Genomic DNA, 12,133 nt, shown 5'->3' with positions numbered 1-12,133 from the left:
TATAGTCAATGTATAGTCAATCTGTTCTGACACTCTGGTGGACTCGGCCCCTTGGAGCTGCAGTAATATCTTTTCTCCCCGCCAATTGCATTATTTATTCACTAAGGGCTAAATCCTCCCCCTGGTGCCAATCCCGAGTAGCTGGTTTAGGATAAGGCATTTGTGTGAGGCCTGAAGGGGGAGAAATTCCCCCCCACACACACACACAAATGCCACAGAGCATCAATGGAGCCATTGCTACTATCTGTGGTGAGCAATAGCTTTTGGTTCGATTGTACATACTGGATAGTAGAGCACAGAAGTTAACACCACATGTACAGAACATATTTTCAAGGGGCTCATTTACATTTGCTGTGGATAAAACTTTCCCTTTCCTGCCCTTTTTAAAGCCTAACAGCTGAACTGTTGTGCTAACATTTATGCCACCCATGTTTTAGTGTCTGTGTGTAGCTCTGATGCACTGTATTTGTGTTTTCGCATACCCGTAACCATCCCCCAAACTATTAATGATAAACAATTAACCATGAGACCACCCGTTACGTTGTAGGTATACACACCAACTTGCAGAGTGTAAGAGTTCCATATGGGTGAGTGAACTGAGCTGAGAACAGCTGGCTCCAGACCCTCTGCCCCCTGGTAGGGATGTGCAGGGGGGGAGGGCGGGCATAAAGGGTATCCATATCACTTGTGTGCTGCAGAGTGAGCTCCAGGCGAATTCTGAATCATTGTAATCGGGGTGGGAGGGGCATGTCTGAGCAGAGGAGTGTAGGCTACTGGGTGCTGGGTTATGTGGATTCACGAATCCTCATGTAAAGGGTGTGGAGGAGCTGCAGATGCTATTCCAGTCTATTAGTTAGTTAGTATATTGCCTGCACAGATGCTGCACTGTGGCCTTATTGGATGCGCCTGGGATGGGGAGGTGGATTTTATCCAGTAGCACAATTATTTGGAAGTAATTCAGTTATGGGTATTTTCACCCCTGGATTATCATGGCAGGTGTATACAGGTAAACCCGCAAGGTTATGCCTAGTTTTTCCGCCCGCATATGGAGAAAGTAGATTTGGGGAATTCTGAGTTCTTTGCCTTCTGATACATACATACCAAAGCAGACTGCAGAGATACAAAGCTCATACTTTACCACGATATGTTGGAAGCACCCCATGATGATGTGTTTTCCAGGCCCCATCTGTCTAACTCAAGGAAAATTGCTGATGTCCCATGGAGAAAGCCACATCTAGTCTTCCTCTGCTGGATGGGGAAGGAACAGACAGGATCAGAAGAGTTCTGAGGTCTCCTTCGGTCACTGGGGGTGAAAGCAAATTGAAGATGTGTTAACATTAAAAATACCAGCTACAGATGTCCAAAACTATCAGATGCACTATTCTCCTAGGACAGGGGTCGGCAACCTTTCAGAAGTGGTGTGCCAAGTCTTCATTTATTCACTTTAATTTAAGGTTTCACGTGCCAGTAATACATTTTAATGTTTTTTAGAAGGTCTCTCTCTGTAAGTCTATATATTATATAACTAAACTATTGTCATATGTAAACTAAACAAGGTTTTCAAAATGTTTAAGACGCTTCATTTAAAATTAAATTAAAATGCTGATTTTATGCCGCCAGCCCGCCGCCAGCCTGGGGTTCCGTTCACCTAGGCCGGCAGCAGGCTGAGCGGGTCCTGCGGCTCAGACCCCGGCTGGCAAGGGCCGGCAGCCAGAACCGCAGACCAGCAGTGGGCTGAGCGGGGTCGGCGGCCGGGACCCCAAACTGGCAGCTCAGCCTGCTGCCACTCAGCCCGCTGCTGGTCTGGGGTTCCGTCCACCGGCTCCTGCCAGCCAGGGTCCCGGCTGAGGGCCCCGCTCAGCCCCGCTGCCGGTCTGGGATCCCGGCCCTGCCCACATAGAGTGGGTACCTACCTCCTCCCTGGTTCTAGCCCATTCTCTTCTTCTCTTTCACTGCACTGAGTTGAGGGTGGGAGTGCACTGAGCACAGGGCTGGGGGTGAAGGAGCAAGCTGGGGGTTGGGGTGTAGGGTCTGGCCAGGAGCTAGAATGAGGGAGGGGGCTCAGAGTTGGGGCAGGAGGTTTGGGTGTAGAGTGCTTACCTGGGCAGCTCCCATTTGGTGCCAGGGGTGCAGGTGGGAATGTGGGTATGTGTGTGCGGGAGCTCCCGTTTGGTGCTCGGGGGGGGGTGGGAATGTGGGGGGTGCAAGAGTCAGGGCATGGGGTGTGCGGGGGCTGGGTATGTGTGTGGCGGGTGCAGGAGGGCAGAGGGCTAGGGGCATGTGAGGGGGTTGCAGGAGTCAGGGCATGGGGTGTGGGGGGGTGCTGGAGTCAGGGCTGGGGTCGTGGGGGGTGCAGGGGTCAGGGAAGGGGGCTGGGAGTGTGTGGGGGCAGTGCAGGGATCAGGGCAGGGGGCTGGGGTGTGTGTGTGGGGATGTAGGGGTCAGGGCAGAGGGCTGGGGGTGTGGGCTAGGGTCATGGGGGTGCTCCCAGCCCCCTGCCCAGAACGGCTCACGGCAGGGGCTGAAGGGGATATGCCCTGATTCCACCCGTCTTCTGCAAGGCCCTGTCCCCACCTCTTCTCCGCCTCCTCCCCCCAGCGCGCTCCCCCTTCCTCACAAGGGCCATCAGCTGATCTCAGTGGCAGGGAGGGAGGGAGAGAAGGAGGGGCAGGAACCCAGCACACTGGAGGAAGAGGCCAGGGAGGAGGGAGCTTGCCTGCCCTGCAGCAGCAGCCAGCAGCACCAAGCTTCTTCACCCTGCCCTCGCAGGGGGGCGGAGAAGAGCGGGCTGGGGTGGGCAGGATTTTTAATGGCATGCTGCTGCCTGCCAGGGTCCCAGCCGCAGGCCCCGCTCAGCCTGCTGCCGGCCTGGGTTCAATAAAAATCGGCTCGCTTGCCGTCTTTGGCACACGTGCCATAGGTTGCCGACCCCTGCCCTAGGATACGTTTCAGTGGCTAACCTTTTTATAAAGTACCCATTAGCCCACGGTGCTTTGGAAGTGGGAGGTGAAATACAATGTCAGAAAATATAAAGCCATGACTACATCCTGTCTTTTCCTCTTCTTATTTGTTTAGTAAAAGGTCTTAAGTCTGGCTGAGAACATTATGTCTCTTGGTCTCACTGCCCCATTCAGTAAACTCTGAACGTGCTGTCTGAAGTACCTTAAAATGCTTTCCTCTGGAACAGCGCTATAATGCCAGCCTAGCTGAGGGGTTTGGCTCTGGAAGAAAAAACTTGTTGTATTGCAGAATTGCCTTAAATAAAAATGATATTTACCAATAGTCTACAGTATGCTGGAGGGTGCATGTGGATTTTCAATGTCTGGATTTAGAAAAGTGAAAGGAGAATCAAAGACATTTACTCTGTACAGATGAGTAAGATGGATGTGAATCTTTAATAAAAATTCATAGAATATTCGGGTTGGAAGAGACCTCAGGAGGTTATCCAGTCCAATCCCCTGCTCAAAGCAGGACCAACACCTGAGCAAGGCAACCTGAGTGAAGCCTCAGGAAATCTCTGTGAGAAAACTAAAATAATCTACATGGTTAGTAGTGTAACCAGGGCCGGCTCTACTGTTTTTGCCGCTCCAAGCAGGATGTCTGAAGACAGAAGCTGCCGCCGAATTGCCGCTGCCATGGAAAGACGAGTGCCGGCCCTGAGGGTAGCAACTTTATAAGGGGAGAGACTGCTGATGTTGTACCTATATATGAAAGTGTTTTGTGCCACTCAGAAAATGTTGGGATTATAAAGTACATGCACATTTTAAGAATTTAAAGCTTACGGAATGTATCGTATTCTGGTACAGAAAAGGGAAACAAAAATGATTAGGAGTACGGAACAGCTTTCGTATGAGGAGAGATTAATAAGACTGGGACTTTTCAGCTTGGAAAAGAGATGACTAACGGGGGATATGATAGAGGTCTATAAAATCATGACTGGTGTGGAGAAAGTATATTAGGAAGTGTTATTTACTCCTTCTCATAACCCAAGAACTAGGGGTCACCAAATGAAATTAATAGGCAGCAGGTTTAAAACAAATAAGAGGAAGTATTTCTTCACGCAGTGCACAGTCAGCCTGTGGAACTCCTTGCCGTAGGATGTTGTGAAGGCCAAGACACTATCAGGGTTCAAAAAAGAATTAGATAAATTCACAGAGGATAGATCCATCAGTGACTATTAGCCAGGATGGGCAGGGATGGTGTCCCTAGCCTCTGTTTGCCGGAAGCTGGGAATGGACAACAGGGGATGGATCACTTGATGATTACCTGTTCTGTTCATTCCCTTTGGGGCACCTGGCATTGGCCACTGTCGGAAGACAGGATGCTAGATGGATCTTTGATCTGACCCAGTGTGGCCATTTTTACATTCTTCTGAGAATGACTTTTTTCTTATTGCACTTAGAGAGAGTGTGTGCAAAAAAACCTATTATGTTATTCATGATTAAAGAGATACTGCTGAGCAATAGAAACTGTCAACAATGTTACATTTTTCTTTTGATCACAATTGTTTTTTTAATTAGATGAGAAATGCGTTGCTTGGATACCAGCACATAGATCTGCCACACACTTTTGGGAACTACGCAGGTTTCTGTTCCCAGAGCTATGAAAGGCTGGGACGATGTGTCATTTATGTATTCTCCATTTACCCTACAGCTCAAGGGTGGAAGGGGGAATTCCTTTAGTTTGTAGGAAAGCCTGGTGTCCTGCCCTCTCTTCCAAATTGCATTCCCCTTGCAAGCAGCTGCACAGTGAAAGAGGAAGCTTGAATTAGGCAGAACAGTTCAAAATGAAGAATTCACTATGGCCAGGCATGCACTAAGAGCAACCTGCTGGTATAGCTATACCAATGTACTACACTGGCAAAGCACTCCCTCTGTGGATACAGTTTATAGTGGCACAACTGCGCTTTTGTTGGTATAACTTCAGCTACGCTGGATGTTGGCACAGCTATGTCAGTCAGGGATCATCCCTTTTCATACCCCTGACTGAAAGCTGTGCTGACAGAAGTCTGCAGTGTAGACGTGGCCCAAGACTCTGGTGCTGCTTGCAGAGTCCCAGACAGCTGTATGGGACGATGGACCTCACCTGACTGCTCTTTACTGAATCGCCCCCTTTGCTGTTGTTCTGAACACCTTTTAAAATTACTTCTTCTGTTTTGGCAAAACACACTGCAAGACTATTTCATGGTTTAGCTCACACAGTGTGTCCTAAAATCTGAGGGGAACTCTGTTGGTAATTAGACTGGACAAATGAGAGCCTGTGACAGATTGCCTTTTTATTTGATATGGAGTAGATTAACTCTGTGTTCTGTGAAATGACATTAAGCATGTGTGCTTCTTCTGTATCTTAAAGCTCAGATAAAAAGATGACAAGGATTTACTTAGTTTCAGATGGGCACCTACAGTCATGTCAATTAACATACAAAAATCATGGTCATTAGGCCAGAATAAAGAACAGGTGCTCTTTGGAGTAAGGGATGCTTATTAAGGAAATAAAATTCCAACCTGGGCTGAGAGAAAACTATCAAAATGACTTTGTGTGTTGTTAAAAATGATACAGGGGAAAAAAAATCAGCCCCCCGGGACATTCATCCAAAGCAATAAATGCCATCTTGAATAGATTGGGCTACATAGAATGGACGGTATTGCAAGGGGCTGTCTTCTGCTCCTTGAAGGGTGGTATAGCTGGGTAAATACCTTTGTAGGTGAGATCACAGGAAGCAGATCAAAGTAGCTTGAAAGGTTGATGGACTGCAGAGAGACAAAGAGGAGGGAAGGATGTCACTGCACCAGACACACATGTGCACTGATCTCTTGCTGAGGTGTCTAATAAGACATTTTAGATTTTTTTCCCTCAAATAATATAGTGGTTTTTTGTGTGTGAACCAGGAAGTTAAAGATTTTAACAAGCATACTGACACACTGTCTTTGCACCAGCTAAATGTGTAATTGGGATGCATTTATGGCCCGAGCCAGCTCCCACTAAAGTCAATGGAAAGACTCTGTCTCGTCAGTGGGAGTTGGATTGGGTCCTGCCTCATGACAGCTGCCATGCTGGGATGTCTTCCAAGAAACCTCTTTAGCAAATGGCCGTGACTGTATTTTTATTGGGATATAAACTTTTTTCTCCATTGGCATGCGCCTGTGTGCTGGTACCAAAATTTTGTCTTAGCCAACTCTTAACATGGGCTGGGGGATCACCTACTATACTGGACGAGTTGCCAATGATACCTGTCGTGTGGTTGTTCAAAGGACACTCTGCGGACATAATGCAAAACTTAAAATCTGTGGGACCTCTTTATTTGTTGTTCTACTGAAAGATCCAGAGAAATACTTTCAATTGCAATAGATTGACATGGTAGAAATTCTCTTCCATTGTCTCTCTCCACACCTGTGTGATTTGTTGACCAGTGTATTAACTACATAGAGCCCCTTAAGTCTTTCAAAAGCTAGAATTCTTGAAGGGAAACATATTCTTTGAACCAAGCAGACATACTTCACACAGGAATCCAGGGAGGCCAAACATCTTAAATTCCAAATGTTACTGACCTGTTCCAATGACAATGACCCCTAGTCACTCTATTGCTGAGTGGTATAGGTCTCTAGGCCTTGTGTGGTTCCAGTTTGTGGTCTTAGACTTTAACCTGTCTGAGGCATGTATTCCACTATTTATCTGGCACACCTGTCTTTTGTACAGTGCCTAGTGTACATCTGTGGGGCTAATGGAAATGCTAAGGGCTTGATTCTGCCACCCATACACCTTTTGAATAGCACCTTTCTTTCTTGTGAATGGGCCCTCAACAGGTGCTACTCAACACAAGTAAAGATGGTAGAATTGGCCTTTTAAGAACAATTCTGTCAAATAAATACATTATTTTACTGCTCAGGGAATTCTGCACTACTGCACGCATGCATAATTAATGAGCCCTGCAGATTTCTATTTTTTTGCACAGAAAAAAGCTTCTGCCAAAATGTTGCTGCAGTTCTGCATTTTTCCCACCAGAGGACTCTGTGGCAATAGAACAAAGCTGCAGCTCACAGCCAGCTAAGGAAGAGAGAGAGCCTGCAGAGCCAGGTCAGGAGACAGACTGCATCGGGGGGGTCAGACAGGGGTTCATAAGGGCTAGTGGGGGAGGACAGACTGGGGCAGGGGCTGAATGGGAGTGGAAGCACAGAGCTACAGGGGGAGGAAGGTGCAGAGACACATGGGGACAGGGAGAGGGTGCAGAGCTACATAGGGATGGGAGTGGATGGGAGGGGGCAAAGAAACACATGAAGCCTGGGGAGGGGGTACAGGGAGACATAGGGACAAAGAAGAGGCTGGGTGAGGGTACAGAGACACATGGGGACAGGGGCAGATGAGCCTGACTGAATGGGAGAGGCTAGGGGTCAGCCAGGGTCTGCATGGGGGAAGCTCCCTAACAATCGCTCCCTGTCCCCCAAACTTTTCCCACCCATACCTAACAACCCTCCAAGTTCACACCCAGACTCCTTCCCAGCAATTTACTTCCCTCTCCCTCAGCTCCTCTGTTACCCCTGTCTCCCCAAAGGTTTTACACTGCTTCTGAGGCGTGGTTCTGTATTGTAGTTTAAATAAATTATTACTCTGAGTTCTGTATTAATATGCCTAGTAAGGAATCTATTTGTCAAAAAACATTTTCTGAATTTTTATTGTCGTCTGTATTGTTACAGACATACTTGCTGACAGGTATTTTGAAATAAATGACCAAAAATAATTGAAACTGGTGTGATTATATTGTGTTATTTTGACAAATAAAATTTGAAGAATTTTAAAATATTGTGCGCAGAACTTTTAATTTTTTTGGTCCGGAATTCCACCAGGAGTAATTATTTGAGTGCCACATCAAAATATGCTTCTTTAATGAGTGCTTGTTCAAGGCCAAGTCTACACTACCCACCGGATCGGTGGGTAGTGATTGATCTATCAGGCATCGATTTATCACGCTTAGTGTAGACCCAATAAATCGATCCCCGATCGCTCTGCCATCGACTCCGGAACTCCACCATGGCAAGAGGCGGAAGCGGAGTCGACAGGGGAGCGGCGGCCGTCCCGTGCCACGAGGACGCGAAGTAAGTGATTCTAAGTTGACCTAAGATACAGTCGACTTCAGCTATGCTATTCTCATAGCTGAAGTTGCATATCTTAGATCGATCCTCCCCTCTCTCTCCCCCCCCAGTGTAGACCAGGCCCAAGAAGCAGGCCTATTTTTAAAAGACTAAAGGCCAAACTTACCCTAGGTGTAATGCCACTGTTTGTCAAAAAGAATTGTTTTGCACAAGTAAAGCTGATTGTTCTACTTGTATATTAGTAATGAATCCCAGTGATATCTTTTCATGTTTATAGCTATGTTGGGGGAGTCATTTGATGAAGATAAAAGGACATTGAGGGAGAACTGAAACTGCTCATTGGATTGCACTCTAGTATGATGAGAGATGGCACTGAGTGCAGATAACTCTCAAACTCTTCTTTTGTATAATGCATTATAGTAAAATAAATTCAAATCTAAACCTTCTGCTCCCGTTATCCTTCTTCAACAGCAAATATAGAATGATCCACGGGATCTTCTGTTGCTCATTGTCTCTTTCCTTAAAAGAGGTGCCTGAAGATTTAGCTAAAGTGTGCTTGGTGACTTTATTATACATGAATGCAGTTTTTCTCTTGCTCTGTAGATCATTCCACCTTCTGCGTAATCCACTTTGATTTAGGCTCATACACACACTGAAGTTTACTTCTGAGAGCAAATTCTCAAGAACTATTTCAAAGCTCTGTAGATAAGAAATTGTTTCCAGAAGTGAAACAAAATGTAATTATTTAGGAAGAGATAGCACTGTTTATGTAAATTTGTACCTTATCAGCTTATTTTACATGTGGAGTTTTATATTTAGCAGGACAGATGCTTGTTACATTTTCCTTTTTCCTATTAATCAGATGTGAATTTTCTCACCTTCTTACTGCATTGTTCTGAAAGATGTTCCTTTCTTAAATGCTATTAATGGGGAAACCTGATACAGTAGGTATGTTAACCACAATGTAATGGGAGGAAGAATGCAGGAACTTTGTTTTATCATAAATATAATCATGCACTTGATTTTGAACACAAAGAAACAAAGGCAAAATGCATTAAAAAGTTGTTCTAATAATAAAGCAAAGACATAAACCAATAAGAATGGGTGGAATCAGGGGTCTCAAACTCACTTTACCTTAGGGCCAGTGCCAGTCCTCATATGCTCCCAGCGGGCCAATAATATCACTCATGCAGCCCAGAACCCACCCTGCAAAACTCCGCCCCCCCAAACTCCGCCCCCCACCTGCCTAAGGCTCTGGGAGGGAGTTTGGGTGGGGGAGGAGGGCTGGGGTAGGGGATTGGGGTGCAGGCTCTGGGAGGGAGTTTGGGTGCAGAAGGGGTGAGAGGTTGGGCTCTGGGATGGAGTTTGGGTGCTGTGTGCAGGCTCTGGGCTGGGGCAGGAGGTGGGGTTGCAGGCTCTGCAAGGGAGGTTGGGAGCTGGGGAGGAGGTGCAGGCTCCGTGAGGGGGTTGTGGGATGCGGCGCTTACCTGGGCCTCCAAGGCGGGGAGGGGTGGGAGGCCTCCGAGCGCTGCTGCCCTCCAGGCACCGCCCCCATAGTTTCCCATTGGCCGCAGGGGCGCTCGGGGCTGGGACAGCGCACAGAGGCACAGCCCTGCCCTGGGGCTGCAGGGAGGGGCCAGAAGACACATGGAGCGAGCATGCAGAAAGCCGCTCAGCTCTGCTGCGCTGCTGGTGGTGGGCGGGGTCCTGGCCCATTGTAGATCGCCTGGGGAACACACGGTGCGGGGAGTGCTCGGGGGCGGTAGGCAGGGCCGAGGGAGAGACCCGTCCCCAGAATTGCTGGAGCCCTGTGGGCCACATTGGGGAGGTTCTAGGGCCACAGATGGCCCACGGGCCGGGAGTTTGAGACCCGTGGGTGGAATTCTGATTCCAGTGAAGTCAGTGAAAGAGGTTGTCAGACTTCTGTATGCCAAAGGCTCAGGGACCAGCCCCTCTTGTGGATCAAGCATTTCAAATGTGAGGGAAGCAGGAGCCTAAGCTAGTGTCTCTTGTAAAAAGCATGGATCGGAAGACTGATGGCCAGCTCCACGGGTCTAACACAGCTTTTGGGGGGAGGGAAATGGGGGTGAAGATTAATTTAAATCCCTTTGTGTTCCTTCTGATCCTGGGGCCACCAGGCTTTAGCCCATCCCCCTGCCGAAATGTAAAGCAGAGTGAAGACTACTCTATGTTACACAGCAGCTTTGCAGAGTCTGAACAAAATGGCTAAGGTATAAAGAACCTGCTGGTGCAAAGTCAACATACGTATTTCTTTCCTCAAAGGTGGCACTCCATCTTTCCCATTTCCTTCCTGTTCCCCATAAAGGCCCTGCTCTCTGGCAACCTTCCCGCAGGCAGACAATGTTCCCTCTGTAATTGATTGGTGAAGTCACTAGGATGTGACAATGGGGAGTGCTAAGCAAGTGCTGCGAATACAGGGAGTGCAGTACTAGGTCAGCTCCAACTTGGATCCCTCTTTGGGAGTGGATTGCTGTGCCTCTAGCCGACTGGGTCAGCCCATCACTATCCATTGTGAATGCAGGGCAGCACAAGGCCTACGCAATTTAAGGCCAGTGGGACTGAAGAGATGTCAAATGCAAAAATCCCAAGCAAGGGGTTTCCACCACTTCCCTGAGATGCTATTGCATAGTCTAAAAGGGATTCTGGGGCTGATCCTTGTCTGGCTTTAATCCACATAGCTCTGTTGGATACACTGGAGCTCTAGTGAGTTTCAGTTGAAGAACTGGCCTGGGAATGTCACAGGAGTGGGTGGGTGCGGTTCTGTGGCCTGCAGTGTGCAGGAGGTCCGACTAGATTCTGACCTTAAAGTCTATGAGTGTGCTAACCTTCTGCACAGGGGTGAGTTTCATACTCAGGCTGTTGCTATCATATACAGTAACTCCTCATTTAACGTCTTCCCGGTTAACGTTGTTTTGTTGTTACGTCGCTGATCAATTAGGGAACATGCTTGTTTAAAGTCGCACAATGCTTCCTTATAACGTTGTTTGGCAACCACCTGCTTTGTCCACTGCTTGCAGGAGGAGCAGTCCGTTGGACTAGCTGGTGGGGGTGATGGACCAGCAGCCCCCCATCAGTTCCCCTAAGTTCCCTGTGCGGCAGCTTCCCAGCAGGCTATCAATTGCTGGACAGTTCAGGTGTCCCTCACCCCACTGTCAAGTGCTGCTCCTGCCCTCTGCCTTGGAGCTACTCCGGGGAGCCTCCTGCTTGCTGTGCAGGGGGTGGGGGGAAGAGGGGTGCTGATGTCAGTGTCCCCCTCCCCCTCCCCCTGCTTCTGCACCCCTGCTCCTGTGCCCCATCTCCACAGAGACAGGGCTCAGGACAGAAGGAGCTTGCTGGCAGCAGCTGGTGTCTCAACTTGCTGATCTACTTAAAAAGGCAATGCACTTAGAGTGGGGTTAGCGTATTTAAAGGGGCAATGAGCATCTCTCTCTCTCACACACACACACACACACACGGTGTGTGTCTGTCTCACACACACATGCACCCCGCGGCACTGTGGAAAGTGGAGGGAGTGGTGCATTACAGTGGGATAGCATGGGTTCAGTTCATCCTGTTCAGTTTTGGCAGGGAATGTTTGCAGCCGCTGCCATGCGTCTATTGTGTCTCCTTCCTCCATTTGTGATGCCTTGTAGAGTGTGAGGCTACATTAACAGTAGTGTGTTAACCCTTGAGGGCCCAGCTGAGTGAAAAATTTCCCTGGAACCTAACCCTCCTATTTACATTAATTCTTATGGGGAAATTGGATTTGCTTAAAAACATTTCGCTTAAAGTAGCATTTTTCAGGAACATAACTACAACGTTAAGCGAGGAGTTACTGTACCAATCTGAAGTTTATAGTTCTCTGGTACTTCTGGTTTTTGGGAGTGAACGGCCATCTGTCTGAAGAAAAATCTAGCAGATGTATCTTTGCATTTGGTCCTAACTCAGAGAATTGTCAGAGGGTGTTGACATGCTAATACAGTTAAAGAGTTCTGCCTTCTATATGAAAGGAGAAAATACTTTCCTCACCCTGTGTGCTTTGGAAC

The 12,133-nt window shown here is 47.9% G+C and overlaps 1 protein-coding gene across 6 annotated transcripts in view; it reads left to right on the top strand.

Annotated features, from left to right (window-relative positions):
- SLC7A1 (solute carrier family 7 member 1) overlaps positions 1-12,133 on the top strand; it is a 62,857-nt gene that overhangs the window by 21,405 nt on the left and 29,319 nt on the right. The window lies entirely within an intron of this gene.

The sequence above is a fragment of the Lepidochelys kempii genome, chromosome 1, assembly GCF_965140285.1.
Source record: "Lepidochelys kempii isolate rLepKem1 chromosome 1, rLepKem1.hap1, whole genome shotgun sequence".
Lineage (NCBI taxonomy): Eukaryota > Metazoa > Chordata > Testudines > Cheloniidae > Lepidochelys > Lepidochelys kempii.
The sequence above is the reverse complement of the archived record's forward strand: the minus strand, read 5'-3'. Positions and strand labels throughout refer to the sequence as shown.